The 19,465-nt window shown below is 36.0% G+C and overlaps 1 long non-coding RNA gene across 2 annotated transcripts in view; it reads right to left on the reverse strand.

Moving 5' to 3' along the window:
• LOC138695096 (uncharacterized) overlaps positions 1-19,190 on the reverse strand; it is a 77,468-nt gene extending 58,278 nt beyond the window's left edge. For both annotated transcript variants that reach the window (XR_011331053.1, XR_011331052.1), the window contains exon 1: positions 18,340-19,190. This is a non-coding gene — a long non-coding RNA (uncharacterized lncRNA). The remainder of the gene's footprint in view (positions 1-18,339) is intronic.
• Between the last annotated feature and the right edge of the window lie 275 nt (positions 19,191-19,465).

A 19,465-nucleotide genomic window follows, 5' to 3' on the forward strand; every position in this document is an offset into this window, starting at 1 on the left:
GTCAGAGATTTAATGCGAAATTCTGAGTGTATTAATTTTGGAATATATTGGGGATTCAGCGTAAGATTCTAAGCATGTTCCTTTGGAAGATATAACAACGTGAGATTCTAAGCATATTACTTTGGGAGATATCAGAGATTTAAGTTTAGATCAGAACTATATTTCTTTAAAAATATTAGAGATATAACGTTAGATTCTATGCGTAATAGTTTTAGAATATATATTTGAGATTCAACGTAAGATTCTGAGCATATTACTTTCGGAAATATCCGACACATAACGCGAAATACTCGGTATATTAATTTTAGAATATAATTATTGGGGATTGAGCATAATATTCTAAACATATTGCTTTGGAAGATATAAGATATAATAAAGCTCGAATGGAATTAATTTGTATCATCTCGTGGGGTGCGGCGACTTGTGACGGGGGGGGGTGGATTTGCTCGCTTTTTCCACTTTAGAATTAATCCCATCCGAGCTTTACCAGTCTTATTAGGTACACACTTGATGCCTTTCTTGGAAATAACGAAACCTCGTTTTTTTGCAGGCTCCTATGATTTTCACGTAACTGTGCTTGGCATCGGAAAGAGTTGTTATGTACTCCTCCCAAAAAGGCTCGATTTTCTTGGGCATTGCTACTGTGATACACCGTGCACTCTGATTATGAAATCACTCACTCAATCAATCTGTCACCTCTCGCCGCAATTCAGCTGTCGGTGTGACTCCTGGCGCACATGACGTCATTCAAATTCGTTATCAGAGATCGGAAACAACCCTGTATTATTGGAATTGTAGTAGTATCTGTTCACACTACAGTACTACTAACAACACTAGAATAGCTAAGAGAGTCGCTAGCAAATGAAATAATAATGGTATCAGTACGGTATTAACCTCTTCCCTTACTATATCATTTTACCAATTTTGTGAAAAAAAGAATTCTATTTTTTTTTTTTTATTTTTATATAGAGGTCACTTAATATTACAGAATCACTGTAGGGGAGACTGTTGTACCTTTAGCATAGTGTGCCTTTGAACATTTTTTGTTTTTTATTTTTTGCTGCTACCTAGAGGACTCAAACTGAAGTAGACTGTAGGGAAAGTCACTAAGTAGATCTGGTCGTAATTTTGGTTTGATTTATTGCAAAGTGTGAGTTCCGTGAACGAAAGAATCTTTTTAGTACCAAAAGTAAACATTTCGTTCATTGATATATGTTATCTAACATAAAACCAGATTGTATTTGTTACCATCCATTAAGTACAATGTGTTCCGTATCATCTGGTGAGTAATAACATATTTTAATTTCCATGATTTATTCGAATCTCTAGTTTTGGGAGCCATATTTGTTTAAACGTGCACCCTCTTGTACCTTTGAACACAGAACATCTTGTACCATGAAACATGTTCCAAGGTACATAATGCTATTGGTTTTTGTCTTTCTTTCATTTTAAGATCATGTCACGAATTAAGTCCGGAATTAAGAGGTCCCCTAGTTGATCCGGATGCCTTGAAGAAAGCTGTTGAAGCAATTCTTGTTCGTACAGGAAATAAAATCTAAATCAGAGAAGCCTGCTATACTTTATGATTGCAAATACATTTTAAATATGATTGTCAGTTCTTACAACTATATTCCAACCTATAATACATGTGTTCCAACTTACAAGAAGTTATGTTCTAAGGTACATGAACCTGTTGCACCTTTGAACATATTACATTTTATTTTTTCCATCCTTAATAGATGTGTAGAACAGGAAAATATATACACGAAGTTGTAAAGGAATCTTTAATAATTATTTAAAGTATTTTTAATTTAAAAAATATCATTTCCCAAAATTAAAAAAAAAATAAAATCTGAAAAGTGTTTAAAGGTACAATAATCTCACTAATTTTCTTACATACCTAAAAATCACTATAAAATAGACATACATTCATACCTGAATTATTATCCCTAGTTATCTCGTGCACCTTGATTCCAGCTCTGGTAGTTGTCCCACTTTGATTTTCTCCTGAACTATTTACCAACTTATGTTTTTTATGGATTAATTTATGAGGTACAATACCAGTGCTGTTATCAAGGCGTTAAATGTTGCTTGTCGTGTGATAGACTCGAAAGCAGGCTATTACGCACAGTGCCACATTGCATTCCGGACAGTAGTATCTGCTCTTGTGTCGAATTTGATTGTATTTTGAGTCTCTCGCAATACTACACATGAAGCACTGTCTGGTTGGTTGTTCTTCTTCAGAGTTCGTGGAATAACTTCTGGAGAATGTCTACCTATAAGCCGAAGTGGGTTGGGCGATTTTCCTGGCCATCCTGCCTTGAGTGATAGGACATTCGGAGTGTATTTTTCGAAAATCTTACGAATTACCACCATTCGATAGTCAAAGGGTGTCTTCCTGCCTTCAGATATCGTATACCAAACGTAGGAATCCCACCACCAGATGTAGCAATATCACTAACTTCTGTAGCCACCTAGTCAGGAAATAGTAATATGCGTTACAAGAGCGGTATGTTGAAGTTTTCATGCTCGAGGAAAAGTTTGAAAAAGCGAAACGTAGTTGAGCTTTTTTAATTTCCGAGAATTGAAAGAAAACATACCGCTCGTGTATCGTACATTATTTTGTGCGAAGATCGTTTATTACATACCTGAAAGAGGAATTTCTAATTAGTTGAAATGAAATCTCCATCTTGGTTTCTGTTCAATGACGGCAAATTTTCAAACCAAAAATATCTATCTTCAACTTTGTTGCTTTAAAATGTTTTCTGTGTTTACTATACTCCAACAGGCCGTGATATAAGTCTGTCTTTTTTTTCCCCCCTGTCTATGATGAGTTTGGAATCTTGTTGATTTTTTCATGGCTTCCTTAATGTTACTTGCATCACGAATGCAGTAACTTTAGTGGAGTTATAGAGTTTACTTAATTTTTGCAAATATTTAAAAACAATAATTAACAGTGCAATTTATATGAAATTGCAGTGGAAAGTTTCCAATTTATAATTATTACTATATTGAACGTCTCTAAAAATAATATGTTAAAAGCCTAAAGCAGTAAAATCAATATGTCACTTAAGCGGTAAGAAGAGAGAAATTTTTCTGTGTGTTAGGTTGGGAATACTGAATGTGGAATTTTAGACTTTCCGCGGATTGGTTTTGTGCGGAAACCAAGCAAATACGCACGATCTCGCACAAAGGTTAATGAAATGATGGAAACGTATATATTCGGGATAATAATCCTTTGCAACGAAAATGGGACTCACAGGAGTTAACTCGGGTCAATAAATTTTGACGGAAGTTAGCAACCCGAGTTAACTCGGGTTAATCAGGTAAGTAATAGTAATGCCATAATTATAATTAATAATAGTAACCAATGGCGGGCTTATGTGAGGGCGGCAATGAACCTCCGGGTTCCTTAAAAGCCAGTAAGTAAGTAATAGTTTCTGTATGGTTGTGAAACTTGGACTCTCACTCTGAGAGAGGAATATAGGTTAAGGGTGTTTGAGAATAAGGTGCTTAGGAAAATATTTGGGGCTAAGCGGGATGAAGTTACAGGAGAATGGAGAAAGTTACACAACACAGAACTGCACGCATTGTATTCTTCACCTGACATAATTAGGAACATTAAATCCAGACGTTTGAGATGGGCAGGGCATGTAGCACGTATGGGCGAATCCAGAAATGCATGTAGGGTGTTAGTTGGGAGACCGGAGGGAAAAAGACCTTTGGGGAGGCCGAGACGTAGATGGGAGGATAATATTAAAATGGATTTGAGAGAAGTGGGGTATGATGATAGAGACTGGATTAATCTTGCACAGGATAGGGACCGATGGCGGGCTTATGTGAGGGCGGCAATGAACCTTCGGGTTCCTTAAAAGCCATTTGTAAGTAAGTAAGTAATAGTAACAACAGAAATAGCAATGCTTGTCTTGACGATAGTGGCAGTCCCATTAAGTGTCGCAATACTTTGCGAGTTACCATTTTATAAATATTTTATCTGAATGGCTCCTCTGACGATAAAATAATTTATTTCTGCCATTTTGCGACAATCAGTTAGATTGAGACATTGTATTTTATCAGTTGGCTTATGAACGGTTAGATAAAACTTTTTATCTTGCTAGGTTGAGCTCTGCTATGTATTTTACAGCACACAGCTATCAAAACGTCGTACATTACTTCAGTTCCTGAGAAATTTGTGATTAACCAGAGTGTGTTAGCGTAATTAATACCAAATATAATGTTGTTCAGTGCAGTATATGTTGTGGCAAGCGTCGTATTACTCCAAGCTGAAGTGATATCTCCACAAGCATGTGAGTATCTCGCACCCACGCATGTCAATTGTTCTTCGAGAGACTTATTAAAGTTGCCGAGTGCTCTGGGTAGCAGTGTACGTGTTTTAGACTTCAAATTCAACGAGCTTTCCATTCTACGGAAGAACTTTTTTGTAAACAGTGACCTAATCAATTTACGATCCGTCATTCTTGCTAATAACAAGATATCATTCATCGACTCATCCGCTTTTGAAGGAATGAATGATCTTCAAAGTGTTGACCTCTCAGCAAATAAACTGACATATCTATATCCTAACACATTCCTCCACGCAGTTCGTCTATCGTGGTTAAATCTTGCAGAAAACGAGAACTTAATACTGCCATCTTATGGACATTTCTTAAATTCACCGTACTTAAAGACTTTATATTTAGGAAGTAACAACATCAAGACATTCAGTTTGGACACCTTTCAGTGCACGCCAAATATTCAACGATTATATCTCAACAACAACGCAATAAGAAACCTGGACGTCGCCATCTTTACAAACATGAATATCAACGAAGCCTGTTACCATAGCAACACCGTCTTGAAACAGCTGAAGACACTGGACTTGTCGGGCAACCAATTTCCATGCGACTGTAAATTCTACGGCCTTGTTTTGTGGTACAGTGAGTTGGAGTTAGGGGAAACCCCCAAGTGTTACAGAAACGGTGTCGCATTGGACGGCTTGTATGACCTGGACTGTACGAGAGCCACATTTCCCTGGGAATCCACCAAACCACAAACCGAGCAATCCGCAAATGGTTTGCAGTCAATTACAGACCACTGGAAGTACTTGAAAGCGTTAGATACTGAACAGTGTGTCCACTACCAGTCGGTTTTTGTTCTGGGCATCGTGATAGGCGTCCTATCTGCTTCTTGTGTTTTTCTATTAGCTGCTACAATTGCTTATTTAGTGAGAAAGTGCTGGAGTTGTGTGGTTCAAGGAAGAATGGGACGACGGCGTCAAAGTTATGAAGAAATTGAATAAATAAATGACTCTACAACTTTCTGAGTAAGAAAGATACATTACACTTCGGAACTTTCCTATGAATTATCATCACAGAAATGTGAGTTTGTCGTGAAAATTGAGTGTGTCAAAAGACTGTGAGTTTTGTAATAGTAATGTAATGAAATTCTGACGTTTCGAGAGTAGTGTCCTTGAAAGGAAACCTTTCACCATCACACAGTGTGTAATTTTCCCGATCTAGGTGGACAAAAACCAAATTTCGACTTGTTTAGTTAAGCATAGGTGAATATGAATTCGTGTTTTTTAACATTTTAAGAATGTTGTGAGTAATAATTTTTTATTGATTTATCAGCGGCAAACTATATTTATAACCGTATGAACTTTGAGTTCTTCCTAACACTTCTAGCTCCAGTTCAATCGTAGAGAGAGAGAGAGGCTTACTTTGTGGGTGAAAAAGAGTCAATTGTTAGTGATTTATTGTGTTCTGAAACATGGAATTTGTTCATAAAGGTACGTTCTTACTAATGCGACTTCAATTACAAGTTTATAAAGTATTTTCCTTCTTACAGTAGGGTTTAAATATTATAATTGAAAAACTTATATTTTTAGAGTTCTCCAAATATAATGTGAGTTTTAGTATAGCCGGTCACGTCCAGTTAAAACAATTATTTTACCATTTAATACAGCATCATTTAGAGTGTTGAATCCCTGTTTTAAAGTTTGCGCGTTCCTGCGCATTTATCAGTAATAATTTTTTTCAGTGGTGGGGCATACTGTAACTGTTCCATGTTTGTCTTAAAAGCAGAAACAAATCATTGACTAAGGACGTTTTAAAATCACTGTGAGAGTGTTTTAGGCCTACAAAAATTTTCACGTAATATGGAATATCAGTTTAAAAATACATTGGACACATTTTTATCTAATCTTAACAAACATACAGTGAAGCAAAACGAAAGCCATTAGCAGGACAAAATTAATAACTTCTTTACAGTCTAACGCATTGCTATGAAACTTTGTACATGCCATACAAGTGGCACGTATGACTTGTGTAGAAACTTTGATTACGTTTGCACAAGAAAAACTACCCCTTTATAGCGAGTGCATTTAGATAGAATGAATAACTTCTCTATCTAAAAGATTTTTATGAAACACTGTACGGAAGTTACAGGTAGCATATATTTTTTGTGCACAAACTATATTTACGGTCCCATAAGGGGAACTACTTCTTTTAGGAATGCATTTAAACAAAATTAATAAAGTCTCTATCTAACAGATTTTTATGAAACTTTATACAGAAGTTTCAGGTAGAATATATTTTTTGTCTCCAAAGTCTCATTATGTTTTATAAGAGGAACTATCTCTTTATAGTGGTGTACTTAGACAAAATTAATAACTTCTCTCCTATATAATATACTAGTGGCTTGTGCAGCAAATGCTGCTGCAAACTAAGTTCGTTAGATGTTCAAATAAAAATTTTTCACATTTATTTCAATGGAGAATACTTGTCTTTTTGACAGTTATTTGCTTCCATAATAATGAAACATACTCCCTCTGAATGGATTTTTTTGGGCCAAATACTTTTCCTTGAACATATCCAACTTCAGTTTTTGAGTTTCAACGCGAAAACGCAAGTATCAATGTCAGGACGATAGCAGTAGCTATTTCAGGTCATTGTGGATTGTAGGCAAAAGTTAAAAAAATGTCAGGTTTGCTAAGCTTTCGAACAATAGCATTTTCGTATAGCTGCTGCATGTAGAACTTGAAATGTAGAGCGTAAAATCATTTTATCCTACTAAGAGATCTTGCTGAAATGATCTGGAGACTACAAAATTTTGTAGGCCTCTTATTTTATCAGTAATACCTTTTGATCTTTCCTTAGGAACTGTAATTTTTGCGCTCTCTCGAGCCAATACTGAAGACAATGACACACATCAATATCTACACTACACCGCCATTAAGTATATGAAAAAGACCCAACCCCACTTGATTAAGAACTATAAAAGTATTTGATTTTTAATAACAATATTATTATCTTACTTAAGTTTTGTAGTTATATATAGCAGCCACTCAGTAAATTATAGAAATGAAGATCTAAATTAAGATATTCTCTACATTTACTTACATAACCACAAAACGTTTCACTTTCATGTCATCAATATAGCATCAGTATTATGTACAATTAATGAAAAATAGATGCATCATGGTATTAACTATAATAATATTTAATTTGTAATGATAATGATGTCATCAAACCACCTCAAGTTTCGTAGATTTGAGTATCCAATACACAGCTGTACTCAGAAAATTATTATACACTGCAGAATCAGTTTTTAATAACAAATTGAATTGAGCTCTAAATATGTCGGCTATCCTGCAGGTCATGGCCTTCGTGTAATATGTTGTAGCCTATTGTTTATTGTAGTGTGTGTTTTGTTCTGAAATTCAATCAAGTCGGCCGTGATTCGATAAAATTAGTTCTCAAAACTGACAACAGATGGATTTTGGAAAATAGGAAAATTATGTAGGAAAATTGATATTTCACTGTAAACTACTACTTTTCCGAAAAACTTTGGGTTCCAAGCTTCAAAATGAGGGGCCATTTATTAAAATCCGTTCAGCCGTTTTCCCATAATTTCCATTACCAGTTCAAATTATATATATATATATATATATATATATATATATATAGATTTTTATGCAACTTTGTACAACTACCAGGCCTACAGGTAGCATACAGATGTAATCAGAATTTGTACACAAAAAGTAACTTATATGCTACCTACCTGTAAGTTCTGTACAAAATTTAATAAAATCTGTTATGTAGGAGAGAAGTTAATCTTGTGAAAATACACCCCTGTAAAGGAGTGCTGGGATGCTTCCTCTTTTGGAACCGTAAATATAGCTTGTATACAAAAAATATATCCTACGTTTAACTTCCGTACAATTTTTCATAAAAATCTGTTAGATAGGAGAGAAGTTACTATTTTTGTCTAAAACCATCCCGTATAAAGGGGTAGTGCCTCTTGCACATTCGAGTCGGAGTTTGTACACAAAGAATATGTGCTATCTATAAAGTCTGTACAAAGTTTCATAACAACCCGTTGGAATGCAGAGAAGTTATGAATTTTGTCCAGCTACATTTGCGTTCTTGCACATTGTGCACCAGTTCGAAACCTGCCTTCTGTAGTAGTAGACCAGGCATGTCAAAGTGAGACATAGGTGGGATTTGTCATTGCCGTGGTTCGACTCGGAGTCTACAGTGGCCAGATGATTAACAGCTCAGCTGAGAGTTCGATTGCTCGAAAGTTAGTTGCTAGTCTCTTGTCATAGTAAACATGCTAAGAGGTTTGGTTGTATTCTGTTTCAGAAAATATAAAGTTTCTTGTTTTTATTTTACTATTGATAGAATTTACTGTTATAAAATGTATTATCTATACTAATAATAAATCTGTAGACGAAATTTTTCTGGTAATTTTCGATTTTCCAAAAATAATTGGTCCTAACATATATGATCAACCACCCTGAAACCGAAAATCGCATTTTTGAAATTTTTGTTTGTATGTCTGTCTGTATGTTTGTTACCTTTTCACGCGATAATGGCTGAACCGATTTATATGAAAATTTGAATATAAATTAAGTTCGTTGTAACTTAGATTTTAGGCTATATGGCATTCAAAATACTTTATTTAAAAGGGGAGTTATAAGGGGACCTGAATTAAATAAATCGAAATATCTCACTTATTATTGATTTTTGTGAAAAATGTTACATAACAAAAGTTTCTTTAAAAATGATTTCCGATAAGTTCTATTCTTTACAAAATTTTAATAGGACTGATATTTAATGAGATAAATGAGTTTCAAAATTAAAATAACGTCATCTAAGATGGTGCAATGAATTAAGAACAAATGACTTCGTCTATAAGGGGCCTTGAACAACAACAATCGAAACAGGGGCCTTGGACATCAAAAATCGAAAACAATAAACATAGCCTACAGAGAATGTTTCTGTGTTTGTATGAAGTAATATCAGAAGCTAAATTAGCCGATTTGTATAATTAATTGTTATTATTTCACCATTGGAAAGTGTAGTTTCTCTAGATGGACATAATACTATAATGTTATTACAGTAACGTCTGAGTAAATCGAGGACAGGTAAGATTAAAATAGCTTCTTATGCACAGAAAATTTGATAGGCTATTTTGTACATTCGTTTTCTGCATTTCTTAAAATAATATTTATGTATACTCATTTTAATCTCAGAGAATTAACGAACAACGAGAGTTTTAGTATGCAGTAATAGTACGTTCGCTTAGCAATCCATTATTTTATAATTCAAATTTTAACTATGCTCAATTGAATCGTGTTAAAATACATAAAATATATATGCAATAAATGCAATGCAAAAAAAATTGGGTAATGAGAGAAGCAGATTATCTTGCGCTGTTGTAAAAGTTGTTCCCTGGATCAAACGTCCTATTTTAATTATGTAATTACTTTATATTTAATTCTAACAGGTGCAGCAGAGCGCACGGGTACGGCTAGTTATGGTAATATGATAACACAGTTTTTTGGTGGAAGCAAAAAGTACAACCTTGGTAATTTATAAATACAGAAACATTTTTTTTCTTACATGTTAAATAATTCTATTATTTCACATCTTGTGAATTTTGGCGGCAGGATGGCTGAGTTGGTAGAGTAACTGCCTACGCACTGGAAGGTCCTGCTTTCAATCCCGGGTAGTGAAGAAATCTTTGTCGTTGCTGAAACTTGTAGATCGGCCCCAAGGTTCACTCGCCCTCCTATCAAATTGAGCACCGGGCATAAAGGCGATCAGAGCCTGATCTGAACACAGCACCTCATTCTGGTGCCGAGGCCAAGAAAGCAAGAAGCTTCATCTTAGCTCTACCTACATATTTGCGTGATGTTATCTAATCATGTTTTAAAGAATTCAATTACATGCCGTACAATACTTACGAAGTTGACATTTTCTTGTGCAATATTTGAAGTGTGAGAACACGAGAGAGGGAGGAGTCTGCAAGGAAAGTAGCTAGTTGCAAGGTAGGTGCGGTTGGGGTAGAGGGGAAGGGTGCAATCCATGTTCTGGAGTTTATCCATTCATAGGCCTACAAGCGGTTTACTCCGAAACTGTAATATCAAACATGCTTATTGTAAAATATCTAATTAGTTCTGCATGATATATTAGATATTTTTAAATTTGATACTACAGTTTCGGAGTAAACCGCTTATAGGCCTATGAGTCTATTTCGATACCAACACATTGTACACAAAGTTTACGTATAGTATCATAAATTTAACATTATCGTAAAAACATACTGATATATCGCACTCCTAGTACAATACTGTCGTATGTCGAAAATCACATATTACTTGCAACGCTGCTTTATAAGTTACAGATCCATGTTCTGGAGTTTATCCATTCATAGGCCTACAAGCGGTTTACTCCGAAACATGCTTATTGTAAAATATCTAATTAGTTCTGCATGATATATTAGATATTTTTAAATTTGATACTACAGTTTCGGAGTAAACCGCTTATAGGCCTATGAGTCTATTTCGATACCAACACATTGTACACAAAGTTTACGTATAGTATCATAAATTTAACATTATCGTAAAAACGTTCTGATATATCGCACTCCTAGTACAATACTGTCGTATGTCGAAAATCACATATTACTTGCAACGCTGCTTTATAAGTTACAGATCCATGTTCTGGAGTTTATCCATTCATAGGCCTACAAGCGGTTTACTCCGAAACTGTAATATCAAACATGCTTATTGTAAAATATCTAATTAGTTCTGCATGATATATTAGATATTTTGCAATTTGATATTACAGTTTCGGAGTAAACCGCTTGTAGGCCTATGAATCTATTTCGATACCAACACATTGTACACAAAGTTTACGTATAGTATCATAAATTTAACATTATCGTAAAAACGTTCTGATATATCGCACTCCCAGTACAATACTGTCGTATGTCGAAAATCACATATTACTTGCAACGCTGCTTTATAAGTTACAGATCCATGTTCTGGAGTTTATCCATTCATAGGCCTACAAGCGGTTTACTCCGAAACATGCTTATTGTAAAATATCTAATTAGTTCTGCATGATATATTAGATATTTTTAAATTTGATATTACAGTTTCGGAGTAAACCACTTGTAGGCCTATGAATCTATTTCGATACCAACACATTGTACACAAAGTTTACGTATAGTATCATAAATTTAACATTATCGTAAAAACGTTCTGATATATGGCACTCCCAGTACAATACTGTCGTATGTCGAAAATCACATATTACTTGCAACGCTGCTTTATAAGTTACAGATCCATGTTCTGGAGTTTATCCATTCATAGGCCTACAAGCGGTTTACTCCGAAACTGTAATATCAAACATGCTTATTGTAAAATATCTAATTAGTTCTGCATGATATATTAGATATTTTGCAATTTGATATTACAGTTTCGGAGTAAACTGCTTGTAGGCCTATGAATCTATTTCGATACCAACACATTGTACACAAAGTTTACGTATAGTATCTTAAATTTAACATTATCGTAAAAACGTTCTGATATATCGCACTCCCAGTACAATACTGTCGTATGTCGAAAATCACATATTACTTGCAACGCTGCTTTATAAGTTACAGATCCATGTTCTGGAGTTTATCCATTCATAGGCCTACAAGTGGGTTACTCCGAAACTGTAATATCAAACATGCTTATTGTAAAATATCTCATTAGTTCTGCATGATATATTAGATATTTTGCAATTTGATATTACAGTTTCGGAGTAAACCGCTTGTAGGCCTATGAATCTATTTCGATACCAACACATTGTACACAAAGTTTACGTATAGTATCTTAAATTTAACATTATCGTAAAAACGTTCTGATATATCGCACTCCTAGTACAATACTGTCGTATGTCGAAAATCACATATTACTTTCGTAAATTATTTACAACGCTGTTTTATAAGTTACAGATATAAAATTATAATAATAAAATACTGAATTATCACACGTTTTGGTACCCATTTATTAAAATATTTTTACAGCAGTATTTTACTAGGAAATTTCATATCTTTACGAACGTAATTTTTCACGTTACGACACTATTTTATTGGGAGTGCGATATGTAAGTATCCCAACTGTAACAAAGATGACACATATTTTCTCATTATATGTTTTGTCCGTCTCACACAATTCTTTCTCTTGATCATGCTGCGAAAGAAGTTTTTGTCCACAGTCTATTTTCTTGAAGTATTACTCCAAGCTCAAACACAAATAAAATATGCAAGTCTAATTTTTCAGGTAAAGCTCTCTATGTAGCATACTTGTTTAATTTCAAGGGAAAAATTGTTCTGTGGCCGTGTATCGGTCCCGAGACCTCTGGTTGAACGTACCACCTCTCTCCCAACTGAGCTACCCAGGAACTCCACCCGACACCCTCTCAATTTTTCCCTTTATACACAACTCGAGTGATCTGACATGATGCCAGAGACCCACATCAAGTGCACACAAACTCTGTGTGACTTGAAATTGTGATTTTCTGTTAACGTACCTACAGTAACGTATATATTATGCAAATATAGTTTTCAGGTAAAGCTTCCTGTGAAGCAGACTTGAATAATTTCAAGGGAAAAATTGTTCGGGGGCGGGTATCGACCCTGGTACCTCTGGTTGAACGTACCAGCACTCTACCAACTGAGCCATTCAAGTCGGGTGGAATTCCTGGGTATATGTGTGATATATGTGTCAAAAGTATTAGTAGACAAGTTACTTCAAGCTTTCCAACCAATTTCGCCCTTTTTTACAACAAACATTGCTCTCAAGCTCATGCTCATTTAAAAGTAATCTTACAAAAGGCCACAGGCAACCCGACAGACACATGGATGAATTTAATAACAAAAACGAAACACGTAATGACAAAATATATATATACATAAAACTGCAAAAATGTTTCACTGTTATTCCTGTGCACTAATGTCATTTCGTTCCATTTCTATTTCTGTATATTTTGTTATTTTCTTCTTATCCTTAAGAATATGAAAAATGATTACTACAAGAGTTAAGATCAAACCGATTAAAAACAAGGAGATAGCACTTAAGATTATCACAGCTATACCCAAAGTGTCCCCTTGTGTAGGAACTCGTTCCTCTGAAGATTTCACCTCTTGCACGATAGTGGTAACGTCACTTGTCAATGTTTGCTCCAAGATCTTCTGGACTGCTTTACCACCACAGAAGTCAATCTGATCGCAGATTTCATTGTTCTCCCCTCCATTACACACATCACAATATTGCCACGGATTGCCACTTATATTCACCTTCAAGTCCGTTATAAAAACATCGCTCAGGTTGTATAACTGGTTATTGTTCACTCGAATTTCTTCAAGACTTCGTAATTCCATCACAAATTTCGGTATTTCTCGCAGTCCGTTGTGACTCACGTCCAGCAGAACTAGTTTAGACAGGAACTGCTTTGAACTCAAGGAGTCTGCTGATATAGTGCTTATCCTGTTTCGTGACAGATGCAGCTCACGAAGATTAGGAATATCTGCAAACGAAGAAAGCGATAAAGTACGCAATCCGCAATTCTCCAGATGTAACACTTCCAATCTCTTGTTACTCAAGATAGGATCACTTTCTGGAAAAACAAGTCCTTTGTTATTGGACAAAGACAACCACCTGAGTTCTGGAAGGTTCCAGAAAGTCTTATGTGAAACATAACCAAGTTCATTGCTGGATAAGTCCAAAATTTGCAGCGCCTTCTGTCCTATAAAGGATCGGGTACTGATAGTAGTTATGACGTTGTTTGAAACATTCAGTACTCTTAGAGACGTGATCATCCAGATTCGGATAGTGTACGTGGAAATGCTGCTGATGTTGTTGTGAGAGAAATCTACTTCGGTGACATCTGTGTCGAATCTGCTGTGAGGAAAGTTTTCAAGGAACTTGCCGGCACAATTCACTTTCGATACAGAAGCACATACACACGGAAGTGGGCACACTGCGCTCACACTGATACAGGTGCCTAGCATCAGACACATCAACGCCACCACTGACAGAGACATTTCTTAATAACACTGGAGCTCACTTTTAACATGCGCTTATTGCTTAGTTCGCGAGTCTTCCAAGATCTTCTTTGATTGGATTATCAAAGTCCGATTATTTAAAACGTCATTAGATAACATCACGCAAACCTGTAGATAGAGTGAGATAACGCTTCATGCTTTCTTGGCCTCGGCAGCAGTCGGCATCACGCTCCGATCGCCCTTATACCCGGAAAAGACGCGGTACTCAATTTGATAAGAGGGTAAGTGAACCTCGGGGCCGATTTACAAGTTTTAGCAACGACAAAGATTTCTTCACTACCCGAGATTGAAACCAGGACCTTCCAGTGCGTTGACAGTTACCCTACAACTCAGGCATCCTGCCGCCAAAATTCACAAGATGTGGCCTAAATAATACAAGTATTTAACCAGATGGTACACATACACACATGTGTCTAGCAGCAGACACACCAAAGCTCTTTATATATACAGTAGGTACACATTTCTAACCATGTTACATTCGTACTGTAATGAGATAAGATGTCAAACATCGCTTATCGCTTTGTGCAAAAAATTATCAATCAATTGCAATGATTTTCATGTATAATTATTTCACATTTTATCATCACTATGGTCGAATTGTTTGTGAAATGACTGAAAACTCACAAGGCATGAACTAATAGGATATATATATATATATATATATATATATATATATATATATATATATATATATACCGGGACATCATTTTATTTTTACTTCAATTTTTATTGTACCTGAGTTTTTTAATGTACTTCACTCCCACCTCTTCTACTAATGATGTTCAAGTGTCCGCCACACAGATCCAAGACCGCATATACCAGGTATGCTCATTCTCTGACTCGCGATTACGTTCTGTAATCACAACCTTCCAATGTAGAGCGTGCTGTTCCTCGTTCGAAGCTCGACGGATGGCTGCAGAAGGCAGTTCAAGTACTTAGTAATCGCACGAACAGTGCGGGACAATGACACAGTCAAAACCTTCTGTAAGAAAACGATCATTCCGTACAGTTTGGGAGGAAGATTATTTTTTTAGCGTTGGGTGAAAACGTAAAGTGTTTACTATGTTATAAGCAAAGCTCGGAACTTGGGGACTTGTGTCTTTGCACGTGGCTAAGCGACCGGACTTCAACGTCAACAAACTCCCGCTTCTAGCACAGAGGTACTGTCAGGTCTGCTATAAAAGTGGTTTCTGTCTGGAACAACATATTGATATTATTATGGTAGGTTGAAACACGTAATTTTATAACATATATAATAAAAATAAACATGAGAAATATATCAAATTTACTGTTCTGCTTTGTACATTTTATTACAATGTATGACTACGTACATTCGAAGGTTTTCGGATCCATAACTTCTTCGTTGAAATGAAACAAGAAAAACTTATTTCCAAGTCACATGAAGTGACGGGAGCAAACCTAAAATACTGAATGTTTTCACTGTCACTGTTTTCTGTTTCATTTTCAGCAATTGCTAGCTGATCTCGTATGTGAGAAAGATAAGTATATCCTAAATTTTTCTCAAAAATAGTTTTCAATTTATTCTACGGTAGGTTCCTCTGCTACTTGATCCATGGCTATGGGAAAATCTTCCACCAATTTAAGGGACTGTAATGTCTATCAATGAATGCCGGTTTCCAGCCTCTAGTTTGTGTGGCACAACTTACAAAATATAAACTCTCCATTCGAAGGAAATAATGAATCTCCTTCGAATTCCTCCACAAAATTCTGTACCTAAAATTTAAAAAAATATATTTTCAAACTTGTATAATATCCATTCGAATAACACGTATTTTCTAATTCCTCAAACGGACCGTTTATATGTAATTCTCTGAATGTCATTGTCTTCGATATGCCAAAGTTTCCTCGTTTGTGTGACTGCAACCTGTGTATATTTTTGTGTGGCTTTACTTTGTGTATAGTGTTTTTTTCTCTGTATCTTTATTTCTTGTGTAGCTTTATTTTGTATATAGTGTATTTTTTCTGTTTATTTCTATTATTGTATTTGTATTCCTGGCGTTGTGGAAGAGAAGGCCTGATGGCCTTAGCTACACCAGAATGAATAAATAAATAAATAAAATAAATAAATAAATATATAAATGAAGTTTCCTCGTTCGTCTTCCTCTCATTCGATGTGGCCACTTTCTTAGTACATACGACTATCCCTGACTTGCAGCGTGAGCTTTGTGTACGTTGTACCTGCAACCTTACTCATGCACACGACACACAAGTCCCCAAGTTCCGAGCTTTGGTTATAAGGTACTGTCACGAATACTACTGAGCAACATAAAACGACATTATAGGCTCTGCCACCCAGAACAAGCCGAGTAACAAGGAAGATGTTTTCTGTAATATGTATTCATATACCAACGCTATTATTGTTATTATTATTATTATTATTATTATTATTATTATTATTATTATTATTCACAACCATACAGAACAACCGGTAATATAACTGTTTTATAAATTCTAACTTTCAGATTTTTGGACAGCAGACTGGATGATAAAAGCTTCTCAACCGAATAATAACAGGCATTTCCCATATTTATTCTGCGTTTAATTTCCTCCCGAGTGTCTCCTATTCCGAGGCTTATTGTAGGGATTCGTAACAAGCTGTTTTTTACGGTGATGGGTTGTTGCCCTTCGCCCAACCCCCAAGCTGGAGGACCACCCCTTATCGGCTGTCCACGACTGCTTATTCAATATATTCGCAGCTACCCTCCATATCTGGAGGCCGTCTCCTCTATCCGCAACCTGAGGACGCGCCATGCCGTGGTGATAGGGACCACAATACATGGATAATAATAATAATAATAATAATAATAATAATAATAATAATAATAATAATAATAATTACTTTGCCTTTTGTTTGCACAGTTATCTTAATATTGTAATTTTTTTTCACGTCGTGTACTTTATTATATTTCATCATGTTACATTTCCATCTATGTCTTTATGTGAAAATCTCAATATTACGCAAGCCAGACCTGAAGATGCATCTTAATAGCGAAAGCGCTAGTAGCACATGTGTTTTATGTATGTAACCTAATGTAATCTTTTGCATTCTGCATTAAGTTAAAAAGAGACAGTTATTGAAGGACCTTTGATATTTATCTTCATTTAATTGTTTATTTATTTATTTATTTATTTATTTATTTATTTATTTATTTATTTATTTATTCTGATGTAGTTAAAGTCATCACACCTTCTCTTCCACAACACCAGAAATACTTTAAGTCTGCCATACAAATAAAGCATTATTATTATTATTATTATTAATTGCACGATTTTTTTTCACTTTGGCACTTACAGCATTCCCCATGCCCACTTTTCAGTTACAAACCGTACTCTTTGAGCGTATTCCGAATCTCACCGGTGAGCAATCAGATGGCATCACGGTGTTCCGAATTCCACCGATGACGTCATTGATGCTCCACCGGTGTCACACCGGTGCCATCAACTTGCAGAGGTGGTGGCAGTCTCCATCAGTGAATCTGATTGGTTCTTGTATAGGGCGGGAATTAGCAGACGAATAACATCGTGCACTGTTGTGTCATGGCGGTGTGTTCTGCTGTATTGTTTGTAATGAGCACAACGTAAAAACAATATGTTAATGGCTTATGAGCGAACATGTCAACGGACCAGTTATTACTACCGGTTCAACAAATAAATTGTTTATGCTATCTTTTCTTTGAACGAGATGGGAGTACGAAAATTTCGCAAAATTTTGCTAGCGTAGCACAGACAACAACTTGTACAGTCGCCATGACAGCCATCGATCCTTCCAACAGTTTTGTTCCTTATTTCGCTGCAACGTGACGTCATTGATGCCACCGGACCGGTGAGATTCGGAATACGCTGTTTGGAACTATTATATATTCTTACTCCGTCCTACACAACCACAGTGAATGCCTAGTGCAGTGGACTTACCTCTCAGACTAGGTGCAGCACACACTGGACAGAAGTTCATTAGCCAACAACATCCTGATGCTGAAGACGACTGTCACAGACTTCGTGTCCACTCTTCCCCAGGGTCTTCAAGTTATTGTTCTTCGCAATGAGGGTTTCAAGATTTGGCAGCGACGTTATTTCCGGCGGGACGATCTCTAACCCGTTGTGGCTCACATCCAGAATCCTGAGCTGTGTCAGAGCCTTCTCTTTTCTGTCTATTTCCGTAGATATTATTTTAATTTTATTGAATGACAGATAAAGTTCTTGCAGACTAGTCACACTATTAAAGTTGCACAGGGATATTTGGTCAATGTCACATCCATCGAGATACAAGACCTTCAGGTTTCTACTTATCAAGAGAGGCCGGTCCTGAGGCACCCGGAGACCTTTATTATTACCCAAAGACAGCCAACGGAGTTTCGGAGGATATCTGAATGTTTCAAGAGGTAAAGTAGTAATGCTGTTGCTTGATAGATCTACGCTTTCTAAGGAATTTTGCCCCACTAAAGATTTTTCATTTATGTATTTTATCTTATTGTTGGACAGGTTCAGTTTAGTCAAGGACAGGATCATCCAGTGACGAATAGTGTATTCGCTTAATTCTGTCAAGTTGTTATAAGAGAAATCAAGATATTGCACACTACTGTTATTGAATTTTCCGACCGGGAACTCTGTAAGCGACAAATTGGCACAATTCGCTTCTACATCGCTAGGACAAACGCATCGATGAGGACAACCAGCCCTTACAATTTGCCGCAAGAGTACAACCAAAAGAAACTTCACCACAAACATGAGTTTAAGCGCGATGGAAGAGTGATTCTCTGTCAAACACTGGCTTCAACAAACGGAACTTATCTCGTCGATAAAGGGTCACACCTTCTGGCGCGTCGACTCACAGAATACACATAGGGAGAGAGGGGGCAAAGTGAAAGGGAGGGCAAAGTGAAAAATTTGAAATAACTCTCTGTATGGTACTGACATATTATTAACCCCGCCTAGGTGTTAGAGACAGCCTTCAATTTATGTAGTTGTGTTTAGATTGTGCCACAACAAGATGTTATGTTTTATTTAACGACGCTCGCAACTGCAGAGGTTATATCAGCGT

This window comes from Periplaneta americana, chromosome 2, assembly GCF_040183065.1.
Source record: "Periplaneta americana isolate PAMFEO1 chromosome 2, P.americana_PAMFEO1_priV1, whole genome shotgun sequence".
Classification (NCBI taxonomy): Eukaryota; Metazoa; Arthropoda; class Insecta; order Blattodea; family Blattidae; genus Periplaneta; species Periplaneta americana.